This window comes from Haemaphysalis longicornis, unplaced genomic scaffold (assembly GCF_048455015.1).
Source record: "Haemaphysalis longicornis isolate Haplotype H1 unplaced genomic scaffold, Haemaphysalis longicornis Haplotype H1 scaffold_1, whole genome shotgun sequence".
In the NCBI taxonomy this organism is placed as follows: Eukaryota; Metazoa; Arthropoda; class Arachnida; order Ixodida; family Ixodidae; genus Haemaphysalis; species Haemaphysalis longicornis.
The window spans coordinates 366,555,069-366,578,351 of record NW_027526203.1 but is presented as its reverse complement, the minus strand read 5'-3'; the positions used below and the strand labels follow the sequence as shown (position 1 = coordinate 366,578,351).

General features: G+C 46.0%; 1 protein-coding gene across 6 annotated transcripts in view; it reads left to right on the top strand.

Moving 5' to 3' along the window:
- The window catches only part of Oamb (Octopamine receptor in mushroom bodies), a 780,847-nt gene that overhangs the window by 79,619 nt on the left and 677,945 nt on the right, over positions 1–23,283 (top strand). For 3 of the 6 annotated variants that reach the window (XR_013319497.1, XM_077686279.1, XM_077686275.1), the window contains exon 1: positions 9,053–9,250. The exons of the other annotated variants lie outside the window; for them this stretch is intronic. The gene's annotated coding sequence lies outside the window, so the exon portion shown is untranslated. Of the gene's footprint in view, positions 1–9,052; positions 9,251–23,283 lie in introns of those variants that run through there. 6 annotated transcript variants of the gene reach the window in all.

Sequence of the window (23,283 nt, the reverse complement as noted above, 5' to 3'; positions counted from 1 at the left end):
CCAAATATAATAGATCATCATCATCGTCATTAGTTCTTGGCCGGTACACCATCCGCCGAATAAACGCCATCTTCCTTGCGTTCTGCAAGCTATTACAGAAAAAAAACTGAACGAGGTAGCGGCAGCAGTTCGGCGGGTCATGCGACAAGAAAACGTATACAGTGAAATGTGCATTCATATGCACAGTATTTCTTGATCGCATAATTTATTTATGCTCAGAACAGATGCTTATTATTTACATAAAAGACACAGAGTTCATTGGCAACATCAGCACACAGGTTTTCTGTTTTTTTTTTTTTTTTTTTTTGGCAAACGGAAGCATTCTATGATAAAAGCTGTGCGAGAAACAGGGCATCCGAGTAGGGAACAAGTAATGCTTAGCGCCAGATCGGCGCGTCGTCTCTTTTAAACTTCGTCCAGCACTTCATTTGAACAAACGCTCAGCTTAACGAACTATGCATTTCTTCTCATAGAAATACCGTCTGTGCTGGAATGCTTAGCACTATGGTGGGTCGCAAAGGAAACACTTGCGCTTTTTTTGGTATTCCCGTAAAGATTGCATGTGTTTAGTCTAACTAAAGTTTCAATATTTTGTTCTTGCTTAGCACACTACCTTCCCCCAGCTTTTTTTCAGGTTTCCTGTCTTAATTTCTTTTGCTGTTGTTTGCAGTTTCATAGTTCAAATTCGCGGCAGCAATAAACCCAATACCGAACGTTCCCTCCTCCTGAGGAGACATTTAATTGCATAGCGCTGACTATAGTCATTAATGGAGGATTAAAACTCGTGACAATATGCAAGGAAACAAATTACAGGGCGGGTGAAACCACCATGCGGCATTCGATTAATCCTCCCACAGATCCGACACGTGTGATCGTTCCACGTAGCTCAGCACTCGTGAAGAAATGAAGGAAGTGTTATGACTGCGGCATAAGCTGTGAAACGAAGGCTGCGACGTTTGCTGAGAGATGCATTTTTTTTGTATTTGTGTAAGCGTATGTATATACGCGTGCGTGTGTGTGTGCATGTGCGTGTGCGTGTATGCGTGTATGTGAAAATATATATTTTATTTAAAACACTCTGCGTGAGAGACATCCGGAGGATTTATTCTGGAGGTTAAAAATTCGTAAATCAAATCAAGTTTTAAAAATACAGAAGCCGTAGAATGCAACTAGGCTCTCTACATTTTCAGTGGGTTATATTTTTTATCTTGTTTCTGCTCAGGGGCATTGAAAAACATTTGATCTACGTTGCGGGAGCAGACTTCGAAACCGCGTGAACTTCGCGCAACACTTGCGACATCAAAATAATTATCGGTATTGCTCCCTCGACGGTAGGCAGCTGCACGCTTTTCACAGCTCTCTCACCCTCGCATTCGACACTGACTCCGGTTCTGCAGGGGTAGTAAACAGGCATCTCTGTGCGTATTGTGACCTCTTCATTCCTGGAGTTCTGCAGCTCCTCTCAAGTTTGGCTCGCTATTTTTCCGGCGCAAAAAAGCGGGAGCGGTTGTTGATACAATGGATGCGGTTTCAGGCAGAGCGGCTGGTGGATAGAGTGAGTAGCTGAAGGATGCTGAGCATTTGATAGCGTCGTTTCGCTGGATGACGCTGCCGCCCGTCAAGACTCACGCAGTTTAGTCTGGCATAACAACGATGCCTGAGAACATTGGCGTGGTTCTGCCTTATTCAAAGTGTTCATCATCAGCATCAGCATCATCAGCATCCTGTCTTTGCCCACTGCAGGGCAAAGGCCTCTTCCATAGATCACCAATTATCCCGGTCCTGAGCTGACTGCGCCCAATTTATCCCCGCAAACTTCTTGTTCTCATCTGCCCATCTAACTTTCTGCCGCCCCCTGCCACGCTTGCCTTCTCTAGGGATACACTCTGTTGCCCTTAATGACCAACGGTTATATTTCCTTCACATTACATGCTCTGCCCATGCCTATTTCTTATTCTTAATTTCTACTAGTATGTCCTTAACACGCGTTTGTTCCATGACCCACTCCGCTCTCCTTGTCCCATAACGTTACACCTATCATTTACCGCTCCATTGCACGCTGAGTCGTCCTCTATTTAAGTTGATCCCTCTTAGTGAGCCTCCAAGTTTCTGCCCCGTAGGTGAGTAGCGGTAAGATGCAGGTGTTATACACTTTTATATTCAGGGACAATTGTAGGCTGCCATTCATTATCTGAGAGTACCTGCCAAATGCACTCCACCACATTCTTATCCTTCTAATTATCTCTGTCTTATGGAAGGGACCCGGGGTCACTACTTGGCCGAAGTAGATATATTAGCTTACCATTTCCAGTGCTTCGCCACCTATCTCAAACCGCTTGTGCTCACCCCCAGGCTATTGAGCATTCATTACTTTAGTCTTCTTCATATAATTTTCACGCCCACGATTCTACTCTGCTTGTCCAGAGCGGCAATCATGCTTTGCATTTCGTCCCCCGAGCTACTCAGCAAGGCAACGTCATCAGCAAATTTGAGATTACTCAGGTGTTCTTCATTACCCTTTACGCCCACCTGTTCCCAATCCAATCTTCTGAATACCTCCTGTAAACATGCTGTGAATAACATTGGAGATATTGTGTCTCCTTGTCGGTTGCCTTTCCTTATAGGCATTCTAAGTCAAACCTCGTTATATCGAACAGTGCGCGAACCGTGAAATAGTTCGATATAACCGAAATTCGATATATAAAATTTTATCAAAAACGCGTGAAAACGCAGCGCGATTCAATCACTAAAAAGGCAACGACAAGAATGACTACTCACATGAAGCGTTAAAGTGAACTATTTATTCCCAGGGGAAAAAAACTGCAGCAGCGTTGACTGTTTCTTCGAATTGACTGCATGTCGTACCACAGCCTGCTCCATGGTTTCCAAAGAGTCCACGAACGCGAGACCGCTACCTTCCATTCCGCCGAAGTAGCGGCGTAAAAGTTCCACAGCGGCCACAGCGGCCATCACCACGCCGCACGCGGCTGACACAGCGCCTTGCAAACACAGTCACGTAACTGCGCGAACAGTGTCCGCTAGTTTAAACCACACACGACGCTGAAGAGTTCGTTAAGGCGTTGAGTCTTGAGCTTATCGACTGAAACAAGACATGACGATGACTGAAGCTGATGAACAACGACTGAACCAACTGGTGAATAGGGTGAGCCTGAGTCAGCCAACTGTGTATGCCGCCTAGCCTAAATGGCGCTACCGGCGCCTCAGGCATGCGTTTGAGTCGCAAACGCCTGCTGCGCCACCGCTATTCTCCCCTGCGTTGCGTGAAAGCCTGCCGCCTGTCTCCGGAGCGCGCGCTTTCGGCCGGCGCTGAGTTCGATATATCCATTTCTTAACCGACCGAGTTCGATACAGAAAATTAAAAATGCATGTAATTCTTTTAAAAAACTGACAATGGTTCGATATAAGCAATAATTCGATATACCCGTGTTCGATATAACGAGGTTCGACTGTACTGCTCTCAGTATGGAGGACTATGGTAGCTGTAGACCCATTGTAGATATCCTCTAGTATCTTAACGTAAGGCTCGCCTACACCCTGATTCCGCATTGCCTGCATGACGTCTGAGGTTTCGACTTTCTCAAAATCAATGAAGGCTATATATAACGGTTGAGTATACTCCGCGCATTTCTCTATTACCTGTGATCGCGTGAATATGGTCTATTGTTGGATAGCCTTTATGAAACCTTGCTTGTTCATTAGGTTGACTGAAATCTAACGTGGAAGAAATTTTGTTAGCGATTACTTTTGTAAGTATTTTGTAGACGACTGACAGTGAGCTGATCGGCCTGTAATTTTTCAAGTCCTTCATGGCACCTTTTTTATGGATTGGGATGATATTTGCGTTCTTCCAAGGTTCCGGCACACTCGCGCTTATTAGGCATTGTGTATACAGGTTTGCCAGTTTTTCTAGTACAAATTGCCTGCCATCCTTGAAGAGGTCAGCTGTTATTTGATCCTCACCGGGTGCTTTGCCCCCTTGCATTTCTTTCGAAGCCTCTTTACTTCTTCTGTCGTTACTGGTGGGATGTCTAACTCCTCTGAACTACTTCCTCTTTTGAAATTATCCTGGGTGTCACGGCTACTGTACATATCTCTATGGAACTCCTCGGCTACTATAACTATTTTATCCCTATTTGTGATGACATTGCCTTGCTTGTCTTTAAGTGCATACGTCTGATTTTTCCGCATGCCTAGGCTTCACAATTTTGTGGCTGTCTCTGTTATTTACAGCATGCTCAATCCTCTCCATATTATACATATTATACTTCCTTGTGTTAGCTGTCTTATACGTATTGATTAATTTCGAAAGTTCTGCTAGTTCTATTCTGTCAGCTAGGGAGGGGGGGGGGAGGGACTGTCATGATTTTGCCGTTTCCTAAATAAATCTTTCGTCTCCTTAATTTTAAGGGGTATCCCAAGGAGTATCCCAATTAAATCCCAAGGGGCATGTCTATTTAGACGCTATGCGGTGCTTCGGAGTAATGCGTTTGATTTCTGTGCAAGGACAGCGTGTTGCTAACATCGGTTGTAGGAAGGAACAAACAAACAATTCATCCGCTCGTAACTTACCTGGGGTGTTGTATAGGATTCTAGGGGACCTTTCGTTGAGACGTGCATCGTGGTGAGGGAATCGGGCTTCACGGTTGTCCAATCGAAATGACGAGCGCGAATCCGCACGCCGAAACACTGCGGAAACTCAGATACAAACGCACGGATCAAAGTCGTAGACAAGTGCCGTGGTTATGCCTCCAATATTTACACGTGATATCTGCCACTTAAAAAGCCTTCGGATCACTTAAGTCTGTTTACGTGCTTTGAATGCGAAACTTTGCGGCTTCACCTGGCGATTATTATGAAAACCGCCTGTACCGTTACGACGTGTGAGGGTCTCTTTCTTGACGTTTACTTTTTTTTCTTCGTCCTCATTGGTTACCAGACGGCAGACCATTCGGAACTCCGTACTGAGATATTCTGAATCTCTGCTATGGTAGCTTCATGAAACCATGCAGCTTGTCGCACACGCGATGTAGCAGTGAGGTATCACCAAGGAAAACCGTAATCGTTTTGCAAAGCACGTATCCAGACTTAAGAGTCCCGAAATATTTTGTTAGGAAGCACGCCCTATGTAGCCAGAAGAGGCGCGCGCTCGTTTTGTGTGCTATTTCTTCTATTATCACCCTCCATACATATTGTCACGGGGAAGCAAGAAGCAAGCCGAAGCAAGCAAGATGTAATTGGGCGGTAATCGAGCAGCTCTGGCTACACAGTAGTTCGCGAGTCTCATCCGGGCACCGAGCTTCGTCTTCCTCTTCGTAACCTCTGGCATAGCCTGACATGATGGCCAATCACCTCAATTCGCCATAGGTTTGCAGCTACTGCCTCGGTGCGTATCCAAGCTGGACAGGCAAGTCTCCTTGCGACAATATTTAAACTACCTGGAAAGCCGTGTTCCGCGTGGCGACGGCGTAGTGTAATAGTTTAAGTTGCTCTCCTGACACCACGCATCCCTGGGCTCGATTTCCACTCCACCCACGGTTTTTAAAGACGGTGGTCTTTCTTAAGCTCCCTAAACGCAACATTCTGTCTATCGGTCTGTATTTCTGTATATCTCTTGATTCAACAACCATTCGGCCAAAAGACAGGAGAAACAAGGCTTCATTAAAACCGAAGGGTATACAGCCAAGACCGTTGGGAACCGTTGTAAACCCGCATTTTTCGGCTCAAAGTAAATATTACACATATTTGGGGCAAAATATAAGTACATACCGAGAATACCAGCGTTCTTTAATTGAGGATATCCGTTACAATCGTTTTTAGAAGAGCAAATGAAATAACAATGCTTTAAAAGCGGTGTCAGACATGGGCGAGATAAAAGCAACCTCTAAAACAAAACATATCTGCTCGAGCTACTCAAAGCCCAACAGAACCAAAGGTATCAGGAGATGATGCACGAGCATTGCGAGTGCGGGAAAATTGAATTGAGCAAACATACATAGCATTCATCAAGCACATACACGACCGTTCTTTTGTTCTCAGATGATGGTGTGCGGGTATTTGGCAGCATCCACATATGGATGGTCCCCAACGGGGGATTTTTCGACTCATGAGGAAAATAAATTCCTTCACATTAAATTGTACTTTTAGGTTGCGTAGTGTGCGCACATCAAGCGTTAAAAAGCACGTTAGTTACTGCTGTTTCGAACGTAGACTTCGTTTGGTACGTGATTCCACACCGTGATATCGGTATCACAAGCCAGTTAATTTTGTTCCGGGGAGACTACGGCGTCCGAACTACCCATGCACCCATTACATTTATCGCATTGAGCTAATTCTTTGTTTGGCTGCAGTGACAACGTTGCTGAAACATGCTTCCACCATACCGATCGTATCTGCACTGATCAGTTGTGGTGAAAAGCCCATTATCACCGGATGACTGACCTGGTTTTGTGCCCTGAAGGCCTTTCTAGCGCGTAAGCAGTATTTCCGTACCGCTGCCGGTTTAACTGAACTCTTGAAGCTTCTTTTTTGAAGCCTCTTTTGGGTATCACCCCATATTTTCCAGCGTATAACTCGTTTGCGCTAAGGTTGATGTGGACCAGAGGGAGGAGGCGGCGTGAACGTCCCGGTAGCACATACCCACAGGGGGGATTGTCCAACGCTTTGTAAGGCAGTGTTACTCACATCATAGCAGATACCCACAGACGAGTTTTAAACTACCGTTATTAGCGGTAGCTCAGCGTCTAAGGCGTTGGACCCAAGGACGAGGGTTCGATCGTGGCGCCATTTTTATGATGGAGGCGAAAAATAAAACACCCACGTGTTGACATTTCTGCGCACGTGGAGTATCTTCAGACGGTAGAAAATAATCCGGCGCTCTCCACTATGGCCCGCTTCCATAGCCAAGGTGCAGCTTCGGTGCCTAAAACCCCCAAATCTCTAAAAGCAGTAATGTGTGATGCTTTCGCAAGATGTTTCATGATTGGCACAGCCAAACCCCCTGTCCCCTTTTTTTCACTTTTTAAATAACCTGAAATGCTTTGAGAACGTAATCAAGGGGCGCGTTCTGTACTGATATCAGGAGGCCACGAAGTATCCAATTCAACGTAACTTCTCTACGCCGATCATAAAATAAGAAACTCGACGGCTCTCAAGATTTGTTTCTTCTCCTCAAGCTTTTTCTCTCTTTTTCAATAGCTCGAGTGACGTCACTCAAGCCATATCGCGGCTATTGACAGACATCTTGTCAGTTGCGACAATAAACGTATTTGACAGCCACCTTTGAGAAAATCGCAACGAAAGCAAGGCAGAATTAAACCAGAAGCTGTATCAGCTGCGACGAGCAAGACACGGTGTGCCGCTCTTTGCTGGCTAATATTATAGCTGTCGAAGTGTATTCTGACACGAAGCAAAGAGTGGAAGCGGTTATGGATTGAATTTCAGGGGTCCTTGAAATGCCCTTTGCAAAGAAAAACATTCTCTTCACGCGAACAGCACGCTTTCTCATAGATAATAATTAATTATACGAGGAGAGTTTCCAACTTTTCAACTTTTGGTGTCCATATGATTGTTATTGTTCTTGCGCTTCCCGTTTATAGCTGGCGGTAAGCCAACAATCCGCCCAATAAAGCAACACATTTATCTGCCCCTGTCATCCACGTGACAGGTGCGCCACTCCAATGTACACTCTTCTCCACCCCTTGAGACTCCTAGCATTATCCGATGTGACATGGCGTGTATTAGAAGTATACGCATAGTTTGCCTCAGATAATGTTCTTCATCTCATTCTCAAAGCGCAGACAGTGGTTCCAACCACTGGCGAATAAACTCTACCGCCAAGCTTGACGCTCATAAGAGCACAGCAATTTCAGAGAGTAACAACTGTCTGACGGCTCTTTTCGGGCCACTTTTCCGTAGGCAACGGGTTCCCCACTTCTTCCGCGAGCAGCACCTTTTAGCCCCCCGAAACGCACTTACGGGGCTTCGTTTATCTTCGTTGTTGAAATTTGCTCGCATCAGTTCCCCTTCCTGCATAAAACAAGGAGGCGGGACAAAGCGGATAAAAGCACTGCCCGCGCGCTTTGTTCCGGGCTGTGTTGGAGCGGCGCCAGAGAGGGAAGCGTGCCTTCCCCGGCGATGAGAGCGCGAGCTGACGGAGGCGACGAGGACCGAACACAACTCTCCCTCGTAACGTTGGCTTAATTTCGGCAGAGGCGGAAAATAAGTGCGCATTCAGCCCCATTTCCTTGCCCCATCGTGTGAAAGCATTCTCTTTTGCTTGTCCGCTCTCCTTATTCAGGTCTCGTAAGACAGCGTAACTTTGGAGCCGTGTTTTTGCTAAACATACCCCCATTTTTCCTGTCTTGTTGGCGATTCCGGAGAAACTCGGGTAGTGGTAGCACACACAGAGCGGGCGGGTAGCGCCGCACGCTGCAGGGACGAGTCGACCAGGCGTGGCTGTGGTGGAGGTCGCCTGCAGTGGCATGCCAGACTGGGCAGCGCGTAGGGCGCATGATTTACGAGACCTGGGGGCGGAGCGCTGCCACTGAGAGGCTGTTTTTACCCCCTTCCGTACTGCGGCTTCCGCGGACAGCTTTTCAGCTTTCCTCGACTTCGTCTCCTGAGGCTAGCCTGCAGCCTGGACAGCGGGCGGTGACCCATTTCGGCGAGCGGCCTCTTTGCCGGAGGCCGTCGCAACACAGCCGCGGCCTTGCGGCCTGCAGCTATGCAACGCACGACGCGGCCGACCACGCGCGCCTGCGAATCCTCGCGCCCTGCGAGGAGCACCGCGCGCGCCGAAAACAATACACCGCTGGCTGGAATCGCATCACGGGCGGCGCTTTGAAGGAAAAAGCGCCGGACTCAATCGGAGGAGAGAGAGAGAGAGGGAGAAAAAAAAAACGGAATCGTAATGATGCGAGTTCACGGTGGTAGCGTCCAAGGTTGGCGAGGAGGAGCCATCGGGGTTTGCGCGAGTCTCGAATTGTGTTTGCGGCACTTCTGCAATTCTGTTGCCTCGCATGCCGTCGCCAGCTCTTATCGATACGAAAAGCCACTTGACGTGAGCAACTCGAGGAAAGCTTTCCTCGAGCGCGCACGGCTTGACGATATTGTTTATGCGGTCGCCGTTTGGATGCCTCGGTGCGGTGGCATGTGCTGCGCCTTGCTGACTACGGAGGTCCAATGCAGTGCCCGGTCAGGATGGCTCCACACTTCGCACATTTGTTCGCAGGCAAGTTATCCGTCACCATATGAAAAAAATTAGGTTTTTCTTTATTAGTTCCCTTTAAACTCCGTTCTACCTACCTGATGGTGCCTCGATTCACGCGCGTCGCATCGAGGCACCCTACGTGCGCTCTTTACTCCGCACCACGGTGGAGGGCTAGGGAATATTTTTGCGTCACCTGCCGATCTTAAACGTTCGCCCACATCTTTCATACACTTCCCGAAACAGGGCGCCTGATTTGGCGACAGGAATCAAGTGACTGTTGCATTACTCGAGTTTTATGCTTAGGGCACCACCCCAGGGACGGGAAAGGCTTTGTGGATCTCGAACGGAGTACTACTTATTGAGTAGATTATCGGTGAAACCGTTAATTACATGCGCTGTTTAAAACTTTTTGCTATGCTCTGGAGTTAAGGGACTTACATGACGCAACCAATCATAGCCCGGTTAGGCAACAGGAGGCAAGTAACCTGGCATACTGCGAGCTCACTTCAAACACGAATAAGTTGGGCTGATCCCCATCGAACTTCACTGGTGCAATTCACTTAAAAGTGTTTCTGTTTTGGTTTGTTTGTAAAATATATATGCTGCAGGTGCTGCCCTGAGTGAGACGCGTGATTTCTGTACTTCCCTACTGGCTGTCGGCGCTGTTGCGCGCCCTTGTGTCCATCCCGTTTATATATTGACCCCCCGTACAGAAGACTTCAGCCTTGAAAAGTGCTGGTAAACAAAATTTGCATACACGAATCTTCATCCACTTACGGGAATGAAAACTGTTTTGCAGAGATGACGTCTATCTTTTTTTTTTTTTTTTTGTCTGGCCGCTAGCGCGGTATCGGATGTTGTATAGTACAGCAAATGAGCTCCCAACGTTTACGGGCACTGGGTGCGATAAGCGAAATCATTTCCTCAAATTTCGTGAAAAGCCTGCGCTATTCCCGGTCTCGTTTGTTGTTGCGGCAAAATATCGTCCCGGCGAAAACAACGACATCGACGCGCTCATTTCTCCTGAATGAATGAATGAATGAATGAATGAATGAATGAATGAATGAATGAATGAATGAATGAATGAATGGACTCTTTGGGAGGTGCTGCCACAAAGTTCGGAGCCATGTTTCGTTGGGAACAAAAGAATGGAGCATTGCTTCCCATTTATTAAAACATTGTTTCCATCATGTAGAAAGTGTGCCTGTCAAAGTGCAGCTGACTGAATATTACGCTTTGACGGTTCTCTAGCCGCGACTGCTCGTCCATTCGCCTACGCCAGGTGGCAAGCCGGCCCTAACCCTAATGCTAGATCATTTCTTGTACAGTATACGTAATGGTTGAAGCGTTCACCCCGCCTACTCCAAGCGTTGAAAAAAGTAGACGACCGATTGCTGCAACACTGGAGGGCGTCGAAGGGAACGAAATAATTTAGCTCGCAGCCCTTTGTCGCCCCTTGGGGGCTGAGGGGCGTCGGCTTCGGTGTCATCGAGCGAACAATGGCAAGTCCGAAGAGTGAAAGAAATCAGGAGAGGAGACTGCCTGGAAATTGGGGGGAGGGCGGATCGCCATGGTTGCGGGAGACGCTTCTCCGACTGTGTGCGGAAGGGGAGGGGGGGTCTGTGCCCGCACGAGATGCTTGTCTGCGCGACGCTTGGCGAAAACGTGAGGGGGGCGTGCGCGTGACGATGATGTGCGTCCGCTTCCTTAGACGCGGGTCGCGGTCCCTTCTTGAGATGCACTTCGCGCCGCCGACGCAGACGCGTCGTTGCCGTCGAGAGAACCCACGAGTGAGTTCTCTCCACCTCAGGAGGGAATGCTGAACTGCGAGTGAGGCAACCGGTCGTGTACTTCGTCAGCCACTGCAGCGAAACGAGCTGCCCGAGCGGAGGCTCAGCACCGTCGACGCCACCCAGAGTTAGGGTGGAACAATGAGCGAGGCAACCGGTGCTTTTGCTACGTCAGCCGCTGGAAATAAAAGTTTTCAGTAACCATACAAATATGTCTGTCTTAAACTGTTTGTCTCAACATATTTTGCACAGTCAAAACAGCTAAACAGCTGTGCCCAAATTTCGCATTATGGAGTACCGTAATCGCCAGCCAATTTTTTGGGTCTGTGCGCACCGAACCTCGCGAAGTTTGGTACCCGCGAAACGTTAAACGTTTGGTTTGATTAACGACATAAAGACCTCGCAAATAAGAGGGCTTTATTATGTTCAGAACGGGCCACACTTGCTTTTCTCGAGTAGCAAGATCAGTGCATTAGTCTAAGCTATCTATTGACTTTAAAGGCATGAACATCACCTTATTGTTATTCAACATGCACTCTTCGGACGTAGCTGATCTTCCCACGCTAGACCTATAATTCAACGGTTGTGGATGCATGTGGGGGGAGGAGGCTATGATGCGAGAATATGCCACGAAAAACCTTTCGCGAAGCCAAATTCCTCTCAAAATTTTTGTCCGTGCGTTTGTGCATGGAGGTATTTCGATCAGATTTTACAGCGATATCCTAGAGTTGCCGGAGTTGGGAATCGAACTAAAGCCCCACTGTTTTTTTGGGGAGGCATCTTACTACCCCCAGGATTCCTTTGTTTGTTTCGCAATGAACCTGCGGAGGTTCATACAGAAGATTAATAGGCTTTTAAGATGTTTCGGAGTGTGGAATAAAATTTATTAAGGCAGTGTTTTCCCATTTACCAGGACAGAACACCGTGTGTTTCCAAGTGCGCATTTTGGTGGTTACGTAGCTTGGCAGGGGAATCAAGGGGTGGGCAGGGAGGAAAGACAAAGTAAATTCTAAAAGGAAGGAAGTAGCGCGCTCGTTTGAGAATGTCTCGGGAAATAGGTCGCACAGTGAAAAGTTGCCTGCACCACGTGCGATTACTCCCACTTCAAAGCTCTGTCACGCTATTCTTGCCGCCCGGCCAGGCGGGCATTGCCGTCGCTGTTGCATTGAAGGCCGCGTGAGTAACAAGTTGAAGCTAAATTTAATATGGTGGATGATTTAAGAAATAATTCGGCAATCAAACTAAGGCATGGAAGTGTCTGTTACCTGGCAGTGGCTAAAGCACTGTCGTTTTCCCGGTCATTTGCAGCAAAGAAAGCAGGTACGCAGCCAATTTTTCCTCTTCGATAAGAGACAGCACAAGGCGGGTGCTCGGAACGCCGGAAGCTCTCGCTTTGCCACAGCGGCGGATTGGACACGAGATGGTCAGGTGCGTTAGAGAGTGGCTGCCGTTATATGCATCTTGGTTCGCAGAATTTTTTTTATGTTATGAAGCCGTGTTTTCAGACGCGCCCTCAATTAATTGCCGCCTTGGGATTGCTTAGAGGCTTCTTTCATCTGCGTTCCCAGGCTGATTTGATCCTGGCTTACTCTGTCGGATAGGTTGTTTGGGATCCGATGTATTCGATGGCTTTCTGATTGCGAGGTCAACTGAGATTTACACAAAAAACGCGCCTTCGCAGGGATGCAGCCTTCTTTTAGGAATTGCTTAACTTCCGAGAGATGTTATCATGGACCTAGGCATTACTATTGCACCTGAACCCCGCCAGTTGAAGGAAAACTTAAAATAGACCATAGAGCGCTGTAAATACTTAAGGACGTTTGAACTCAGTTTGAAAGAGGACATTCCCGGCTGCAGAAGCAGTTTTTTTGCTGGGTGTGAAAAACGAGGACAACTGAGTTAAAGACCCGCCGCTGGTGTTCTAAATTAATCCGTACCAACATCTCCAAGTGCAGAAGTGCGCTGTCTGTCACGAAAATGCGCGACGAACAGGAAAAAGAACACAGGAACAGACGAGGTGAGGCGCAATACCGTCCGTAACCCTCCACTATACAATGCCTCGTATAGCCCAGTTGGGCTTTCAGCGGATTAAAACGAACTTTTTTGGACGTGAACACGAACAAAATGTCCTGTAAATGCGAAGGACCGAGGTAGCTGTAAAGCTCGAACTTCTGCCCCCCGGAAAACTTCGCCTCAATCGATGCTATTATTATTTTATATGCGGCTTTCATCTTGGCCGATTTGCTCAAAGTAAGCGAAAATGTCTTGTCTGGTTGAAACAGTCGTTCTTATAGATGATACGTTGATAAAGTTCATCTGCATGGAAGCGAGTTGCTCATTGATTTGTATGCAGTCTCCAGTTACCAGCTACAGTACAGCGATCGTGTGAGTGTGTGTCAAGATGTCAGGCTTGGTGTTTTTCTTTTACGTTTTTTGTGAGAGAGAGAGAAAAGAGAAAAAAAAAACGATAGTTGGCGCTTGTATTACTTGTCCATTGTTATTCTGTTGCGTGCTCCCGCATTTGCCACCCCGAAAGTAAAACTCTGCAAGGCAACATGTAACAGCCTCTGACCTCATCTCCGATTTTTCTTGTATCGCAATGATGAAATGTACTCGTAACGCAGAGCTCCGCTACACTGCGCCGAGCTGTTGTGATGTGCTACTTTTTTTTTGCCGTGGATATGTGCCCTGACTTTAGATGAGCCTACCTCGGTTTACTTTTTGTTTCCGCTCATTTCAGCTCGCAGCATCACATTGCGGCGCATTTCTATATTCCATCATAATAGCATGCCCTCTAGTATTAAAAGAGAAAAAACAATGCCCGAGAAAAAAGCTTCGAGACGTTTTTCCCGTCAGTTGTTTGTATGTGCGCGGAAGGGGCAACACCGCTCCGTAGCTCTCGCGGATAGCATCCCGTCTGCAGCAGACCATGGAAAAGACCACCTTTCAATAACTGATTACAAGCTGTCATGCCAGGGCGTGGGAGTTAAAGACTGTAATTCTGAAGCGCTCGCTGCTCTGTGGGATTCCGTTACGAGCCATTACGTTATTCTTCTTAAAAGCCTGTACTGTCATTCTTAGTTGTTTTTTTTTGGCCCCTCAGCGCTTCTTGCTTCGGTGGCCATCACAGCAAAATGCTGTTTGACAGCATCGTTACGCTTTCGAACACTGTTTGAGTTCGAATATTTGGCTTTATTTGACAATCGGGAATCAACTGGCTCGGTTATCTCCTTCAACTGACTGAGAAGAAAAAAAAGAGTTCGCGGTGGTTTGCATTACTGTAAACAATCTGTCTGCGCAAAGGCGAAAGCATTGTCTACCGAAAATGCTCATGTAAGTCGAGAAAAAAATGTTTTGGAAAGGCGGAAGAATGTAAAAAACATGGCAATGGCAGGATGTAGCATATTTGCCCATGGGTAGAGCTACAGCACGCCAAAAGGGGATTTATAATCACACTTCAAAACTGAATCTTGTATTGTATTGCTTAGATGCGGACAGAAAAGCAACAATAATGTAGGAATTTCGCGAGCTGCTTATCCTGCCAGTTAAGGACATCCTCTAGTGCCTTGATCTGAACATTTACTGCAGCTAAATGTATGTGATTTGACACTGGCGTAAGTCTGTTGGGGACATTGACATTATTTATTGCGTTTTTTGTATTGTGCTATATACGCAATGCAGCGGAGAATTTTTCGCATAATTGTAACACGAACAACCAGGACGTTTCCCGGTGCTGTGTGAGTGGGTGAGTGAACGTGTGAGTTGACTAGTTAGTTCATTACGCAATTAAGTAATTTCCATTCAGTTAGGTAATTAGTAAACCAAGAAGTTAGCTAGATATATAATTATGCCGTTGGTTGGCTCGTTGGTTGGTTCGTTAGTTAGTTGGTTCGTTGGGTCGGTAGGTATTTATGTATTTATTTACATAGTGATCGGTGGATTGGTTGGTTGGTTGGTCGGTCCGTCGGTCGGTCTGTCGTTGGGCCTAGCCTATCAAGGAGTTGCCCGCACTTACTCCCCCTCGGCAGCAAGAAAGCTTATGGTCAACAAGAAAAGGGACCACGCATCGCCAAATTCTCCATTAGACTGTTTCTTAGCCTTTTCCAGAAGACGCATTGCGGCTGGTGTGGAAATCAATTTCATTGTTGATCTTGATCATCGTTGAAAAAGCAGTTTTGTAAAATGCCTTCCCGTGCGTTAACTAAAGCAGAACCACATCGAAATAGTACTACGTGAAAACTTTACAACGATTTTAGACAATGAAATATCGCATGCATAAATAATTTTATATTGTCCGTTCACGAAGAGAAATCATTTCCACGGCCACGTAAGCGAGTGAGAGCTTAGTTATCGGGAACATTTATAACATTTCGCTAAATTGCATTCTTTCCATAACAATATCTTTGTGTTTGCCTTTACATGCTCACTACACCTAGCGTCAGAGGTCCCCTATTACAACGTCCGACGGCCACTTTTTTTTTCCATTATTCTCCCTTTATGATTTATGCATACCTAAACCGGTTACCGCTACGGCGTTCGATTTAAAATTCTCGGACATTGTTACATGCATAGTGTCGTACGTGCCTTTCATTATTTGGTTTCCACTGCATAAGTTTTGCTCGCCAATTGTCGTTCCGGAAACAAAGAAAGCTGGGTTCCACATTGGAACGCACCGCCTTGCTTGCTCAGAGAAACCGTTTCGAGGTACACCCTTTGTCATAAGTTTCTAGACCAAACCTAAGCTCACTGGCCCACAAAGAATTCAAAGAATAAGCTTTAGCTTTATATGAGACAAAATTATTTTATGACCGTAAGAAAGAAAGGTGTTTCTTCTAGCCTTACGACATAAAACGTTTCAGCCTTGCTCAGGACGTAAGCTTGTACATTGAATTTCTTGCGACCTGCGAACTTTCGGCTTGGCCTAGAAAATTTTGACAAAGACTGTACGTTCATGCAGATATTGTGCGCCGAACCACCGCACCGACCTTTTTGTGGTCAATGAGTACAACCAATGCGCACGGGCAGCGCAGGGCGCAGTGCGCCCGTCAATCAAAATGTGGAAAAACAGGGTAGACGTACCCAGCACCCCGCAAAACCACTTTATTGCTAGCTCCGTGCCTAATGCGCCTGGCACGCTGCGCTTTCATATACGCAAGAAAGACGAATAACTACTTGCGTTTTTCTCGGGAGTAGAAACGTCATTCCATTGGGAAAACATTGGTGGTACCCATCTCGCATGCCTGACATGCCCCATTGCTGCCATTTCAACCTGGATCAGTAGTGCATTAATTAGAAAGTTGTAACTAGTTTTCCTTATCACCAAAAGTATTCTTTATTGTTTTTTTCGTGTAAGGTTCATTAAGCTCCGCGAACTCAGAATTAATACGGGAATGTAAGTGTCTCCTTTTTTTTCAATATATGAAAACGCATTGAAAACTCGATCGGGATTCGCTGGGCCGAATTTTAGAACTTGTTCACTAATCATACGTTCCGTATCACACCGATACCTATGACCGTTATATTGTATTTTGTACAATTTGGTTTTCCGTCACATCTCCTTTCACTCCGTCGAGTCTCCAATCATCGCGCAACGTCTGCTACCTTACTATCCAATACATGGATCATGTACAGTTACACCTGGATGTAATGGACCTCTACGTAACGAATTTCTGCATTTAAGGAAGTTTTTTTAATTACCCATTTCCACCCCCATTGAAGCCCATGTGTTTGCGACCTGTGTGTAACGAAGAGATTTCGGCGGTTAACCTTGATGTGACGAAGTCGATAAGCGGAACAGTTATTGTTTATTGCACTTTTACTAAAAAATCGGCCGGAGAAATGAACTAATTTAGGGAACACTAGCGCTACTGCAAGGAGCCAGCAGCAACACAATCGTTCAGAATCGTTTGAAAAAAAAAAACGCCATGATGATGATGCTGAACGGAACGGCTAGCGCCATCCCGTGGCTAACGTCGCATCCACTTCTCAGAAGGTTTTGCTTGTGTAGCGTGACACCACACCAGGTAGCAAGAGTAACTATACTTCACTTTTTTTTTTTTCGCACGCACCGCGAACTTCCATGCGTTTTCACGTGAGAGTGCGGTGTTGGTTCGAGACGTAAGTTTTGAGAGGCTACGCCGTCCTGTCGGCGTGTAGTCGCACGTCTCCACTGCTATCTGTGGTATCGGTTCGTCGGTGATGAGCTCTGATGCCAGAAAATGAGAAATTGTGTCTTTTTAAGACAAGCTCACAATTTTAAATGCCGCCTCCGCCGGCAAGAAAGATGAACGTCGCCGGTATCCCAGCTACATAGCACCCTCTCAGCAATTTTAAGTGCGGAAGGGAGCATAAAGATCACGAAAAGGCGCCCTTTCAGCACACGTTTTGTTCTTACTCCCCACTGCATAATTATATATGTAGCTAACTTCTTGGTTTACTAATTACCTAACTGAATGGCAATTATTTAATTGTGTAATGAACCAACTAGTCAACTCACACGCTCACTCACCCATTCACACCACCTAAAAATGTTAGAACGCAAAAGTGATATTTAAGCTACGTTTGTGAATACGGAGTAAGTAACCATGCTTCATTGTAGTGCCTACTAAGCTCGCGCGAAAGCAGCAGGCACAACTCACGCAGTTCTTCCCTGTGAAATAAATCCTTGAAGGGTGAGTTCGCCTTCACTGATGTCTAGCCTCTTGGTTTCGTTTCTGCTTCATTTCTGCGACCTGTAACTCGAAACCTGCGCGTAACGAAAAATTGAGAACTTTTGTCAACTTGGTTACATCCAGGTTCACCTGTATAATGTGTACTCACCTTAGACGCAAAAGTCCAAACAACGTGTTTCATATTTCTTACGTGGGGCAAATTAACAAGAAGGAGAACAAACCGGTCCCTAACGGAAATTATCTGCCCCTCCCATTTGCCATATAACCATCGCAACCTTTGTGAACAAAAAAAAAATAAATAACGCAGACGCGCAAGTCCTGCCGGACGGCCATAAGAAACTTTGCAACATTTAACATTTTGGAAGAGCTCGAGAAGAAACGGACATTTGTAAGAGTCTGTACCGCTAAACCCCCCACATAGGAACAAGAAAATTCGAACCCGAATAACGCACATATCACAAGGTTTCAGTGCGTGAAAAGAGCTAACGGTGTGGTTTAGCTTAGTGGCGTTCAGGGAACGGGATGGTGGCACCGCATTATTGTGAGCCCGTCATTAAGTTATCTTTTTTTATAGCCGAATCTTCATTTGTGCATTTTGCTTCATATATTTATCCTGTTGTACGCTTACTGCTCACTCGACGTCGTTGGACAATGTCATCGTGACGGTGCCCACCCAAAGAACGGGTGCAAGAGGGAACTGTCCTCTTTTTTGTCACAAACAGTAACAGGTCTGCCTAGTCCAATTAGCAGTGTTTTATGTTCGCCGCTCTTGAATTCTAGCCTTCCACTTACAGTTTCGCTTCTGGGACTCGCTAATTAAAGCCTAATTTGCATTAATGTAGCCGGCTTTCGAAACAGAGCAGCGACGTCACTTTATGTCGCTATTTCGCTCGGCGGCCTTCAATGAAAGATGCCTCCTTTCGGCAGCAAGCCGGCACGTCATTAGCATGGTAATGGGATATCTCGCCAGAAATTTGTGGTGTGTTCCTTTCATATAAGGGTTATTATGACCTTTTTGGAGGTCACGTGATTGTTCAAAGGTTTAAATTAGTACTACACGGAAAATCAGTATTCTCACGTTACGAGGCTCACCGTTTGTGAGGGCTCCAGATTTTTTTAGACACCCAAGAATTCTTCCCGGTGCCCCGAATCTCGCACACAAGTGTTTCCAATATATTTTGACTTTGCCATCAATATAGCCATCGCGGTCAAGAAATCAATTGTCTATTAAAGAATTGCGCGCAACATTTAGGGCTCATTAAAGCTTACTTGATACTTAAGGTGTAGTCGCACTGCGCTTCTTAAAGAGACAATAAAAACCACCCTCTTGTCTGTTTTAGTGGAAAGATTTGACTTCGAAGCTTTAGCCGGCGTTGGTTCACTGCAGCGGATACTTTATGCGTTAGAATTTAGACGCTGAAGACGCATGTCTAGCCTGCGCGTTTCTTGAACATTGTGTCTTGCTGTTTTGTGTGTCGCACGTAGCAGAACCGGAGGAGAATGAGGTTTCAGGGCGGTATTGAAACGAAAAATAGCAACAAAAAGACAAACTGCCACGAATTAAAGAAATGTTCGGTGGTTTCGGGCCATTTAGTCATACCATCTGCGTGCCTTCTGAGCGTGCACATGCGTTACTGCTCCCTAGAATGAAGCTGTTACCGGAAAAATTCCTTGAAACTCAGAAGCCCTAGCCCGACAATATGATACGCGAGATGCTTTTAGAGCTCGTCGTGCTTGTTGGGTTGCCGATGGTTTTTTGGACGACATCAAGACGTCAGCAGTTTAGCCCCGAAAAGTTGCGCTAGATTTTTGGCGTCCAAGTTGGACGAGGGGACCTTTTGGGACCATAGGGCAGTCGGCGGCGCAGCATGCCTCGAATAAAGTGCGCACGTATGCGGAGACTGAGTTACCGCAGAAGTATGCCGTCCATGAGCACGATGTTGCCCCGACTTCAAGGTAAGCACAAAACACCGCTACCAAAACACTGGCCGCTGCGCGTGGTTATTTTAGTAAAATATCTTAATGATGTTATTTTTATGCTTCCTTCAAGACACTATTTTTTTTTTCAAGCTTCCAGTAGCGCATCGGCTTCATGCCATCCATTCGGGATTAATAGGAGGCCTTAGCCCTGATGGCCAATCGAAGAACAAATTGCAGAAGCAAACCTTAAGACTTCGCTATCAATACTCAGCCCTGCCCTTTGAATAAAGTTGGCTTTGTTTCAGATATGAATTTTAAATGTAAGGAAGGGTGGTAGCACTGTTTTGATTTACAGTACCATCTCTTAAACGAATGTCGGATATTGTGATTGAAAAGCTTGGGACGATGATTTCGCGAAAAAGCATCTGTTAAAGCATAAATGTGTCTATTTCCAATACCTTTTATCTATTGATTGCTTAGAGTGGACAAAACTGCTATTTAAGTTATGTTTTGTATTCTGTCTTTTTTCTCTTATTTTTGAAAGCCCATTTTTATTGGATTGGCTTGGATTGGGAAATATTTTGCAGAATGCATAAATTTTGTCGGTGGGACCCTAATAGGTGAAATTTCAATGAGATTGATAATGGCCTTGATTCACTTATAGCGTTAGATAATTTCAGTTTTTTCATAATACTTCGTTTTTCTTTTTTTTTGAAGTACAAACAATTGTCAGAGCTCATAATTTTGATTTGGTTCGTTATCTGAACATAATAAGATAACTTGCGGCAAATATATGAAAGGTATATGTACTAAGTGAAACATATTTTAATTCGATTATAATTGTTGTGCCTACAAAAAAGTGCCTACGAAAAAAATACGGAGCCCTCCACTGCGGCGCGCCTCATCGCCAGTGTAGCGCTCGCGCGTTAAACCTCATAATCCAACGACATTCAAAAGTACAAATTAACTCAAGCTGACATCACTGAAGGACTGTGACTTGCGTCAAGGATAGGCAAAATCATGGAACAGTGGGTGGCTGCGGTCATCTGCTGACTGAGGTCGTGCTCCTGAAACGGACTCTGCAACACCGCGAAAAAGGTTTTCACTCTTTCCTTCGCGTCTGGAAGCACCGCGAATGCTTCAGTTAACTCCACCTCGGAGCGGCACTGCGTAATTTGCTCGTCGCAGCAGATGCGCCTTCCGTTTCTGTTTTGCTTTTGTGGCATTTTTTTACAGGGAAGCTGTTAGCCTCTCGTTTCTAGGAAAATTTCGTCTCGTAAACAAAAAAACCAAGGCAGTACCCAGCAGTTTTCGCCCAAGACGTTGAGGCTAATCAGGCATACAGCACAACATAATGCCGAGTCGGGCTAGCTGGTGAATTTGTATGTCGAAACCATCAAAAAGCGCAACACTGAAAACGGGACACAAACGAGCGCTTACTCTCAACTGAAGCTTAATCAGGAAACACGAAGAACATATAACCTCCCAGTCACCAGACCACGCATGCCTCAACAAAAAACAGATGGCAACAATCACAAAAAACATAAAAAACGCAGAATAACCTAGAAAACGTTCCGCAAGGTGTACAACTCACTAGCTGCGAGATATGTAGTCTCTTTCCCGTCTAAGGAAACAGATGCCAGACTGACACATTCGTCACCTCTCTGGCTTATCTGGAACGCCTCAGCTATTCCCCTCGTCATCTGGCGCGCATGCTTGAACGCAATCTTTGTGTTACAGAAAATCGGCCTGCAACCACCCCGGTAGCCGCACGAGTTGCAATGCGCCGCGAGATGAGACGATATATAGCCCCTTTCAGGGACAGTTCATGCTCTCTGAGGCGCACGTTGACACATCTGCCCGTTTTTCCTACGGACTCCTTACCGCAAGACAGTAGAAGCACATACACACAGTCGAAATTGCACTCGACATACCTCGTTTCGTGTTTCCCACTGCAAACATTTCTGCCTGCGTGATGGTCACCGGAGAATCGTTTCTCAGCCAAGGAACAAACCCTGCCAACCTTGTTTGTTGCTGAAAACAGAACCTTCACATTGTACCTCGAACAAACTTTTTTCACCACGTGTGACATTTTGTGGAGATATGGGATTACTGCTGGCCTCTTATTCCTACGGTCCAATACTGCACTGCAGGCCTATCAACGTAATCCTTTCTTCTTTTGAGTTCCCTAATCATTTTTTTCTTTCGTTATACTTTCTTTTTCTATTCTTTTTCTTTCCCAAGCAATGTTCTTAGGTCAGTTTACGGAAAAATGATTAGGGCGGGGTGGCCGCGGCAACCAAATGCATTTACGGCTGCAGCTGAAGAAAAGCCGGCCAATAGCCGCTACACCGCTGTAATGACGTAATTCCAGCGCTCGAAGAATGCCAGGACTGGGAAAGAGAGAAAATTCTTTTGAGCAAGTTTTGGAGTCATCTGGTGGGCATACAGCAGTAATCTTTGGCTGAGGCACTTCGTTACACTTTATTCTAAGTACTGAGTGTGTTTTTTGACTACGTTCTGGAACCATTTAGGGTATAAAAAAGTCGAAAAAAGTGCTGCAGGGTCCCTTTAAGGCGGTTTAGTTCAGGTCGACTTTTTTTTTCGATTCCTAGTGGAGCGTTATCGCTTGTGTCATCGAGAAGAGGAAAATTGGCGGAGTCACTTGACGACATCCTGCTTTGCTCTTGCATCTTATGGCTGATGAGGAAGACAAAACAAGAACGCAAAACACCGTAGCCTAATAGCGTTCTTCGCAAATCAGCTGTGGCCCCAACATGTGTGCTGTTTTATCACTGGTTCTGAATGTGCGATCCATAAAGGCGGTCCTGTTGTTGCATTCTGGCTGGTGCCGAGTTTTTTGTCGTTCTATCCTTAGGCCTTCATGCATGCCAACATACCAAGGACAGCCAATTAGCTTTATTATCAGGGAAGGGCTTCAAACGTAGTTTCCTGCTTACATATCTTCCCTGATACCTCCTACGTGCATGGTACAGTAAAGCCAACCTTACCTACGAGCTTCGTGCACTGCATAGACCCCATTGGCTTATACAACAAGTCGGAAAGCACCCTCGCGCACATAAAAGAGGAACGGCATCATTTTTGGAGCTATAAAATTTCGTACACGGCACGCAGAAGTAAGCTAAACGCTATTAGGGGGTGCTAAAGGAACCTCATGGCTGGTTTATAATGGAGCCTGAAAGCGCGCTATTAGACGCGCACTCCTTTTATTTGGCGTCCGTGGTCTCGTTTGTGTAGCAAAAGAGCGGGGAAAAAACCTTAAAAATTTAAGGTTTATGGCAAGACATAGCCGTCGTTCTTTAAAAACACACGGGAAAGATTGTCAGCGACTATCGTACGTTCATAAGTAGTATAAAATACCCTCGCTGGTTCGAAAAGAAAGAGCTTCTGGAAGAACAGGGTGCTTCATGCAAGGAAAGGATACACTGCTGAAGAGGGTGCGTCCCTGTAGAATTATTCCCGCTCGAGTACCAAGGCCGAGTAGTAGTCATGACCTGACGGAAATGGAGATCCCAAGAAATCACAGTGATCCTTGCCTAAAATTACGACTACGGGTGTTGAACGGGCGTTTCGCTTCGCTTTCTCCTTTCCGTGTACTGCCCTAATAATGAATGGGAGGCTTAGCGCAAAAAAGACGGGGTCAGTGGGAGGC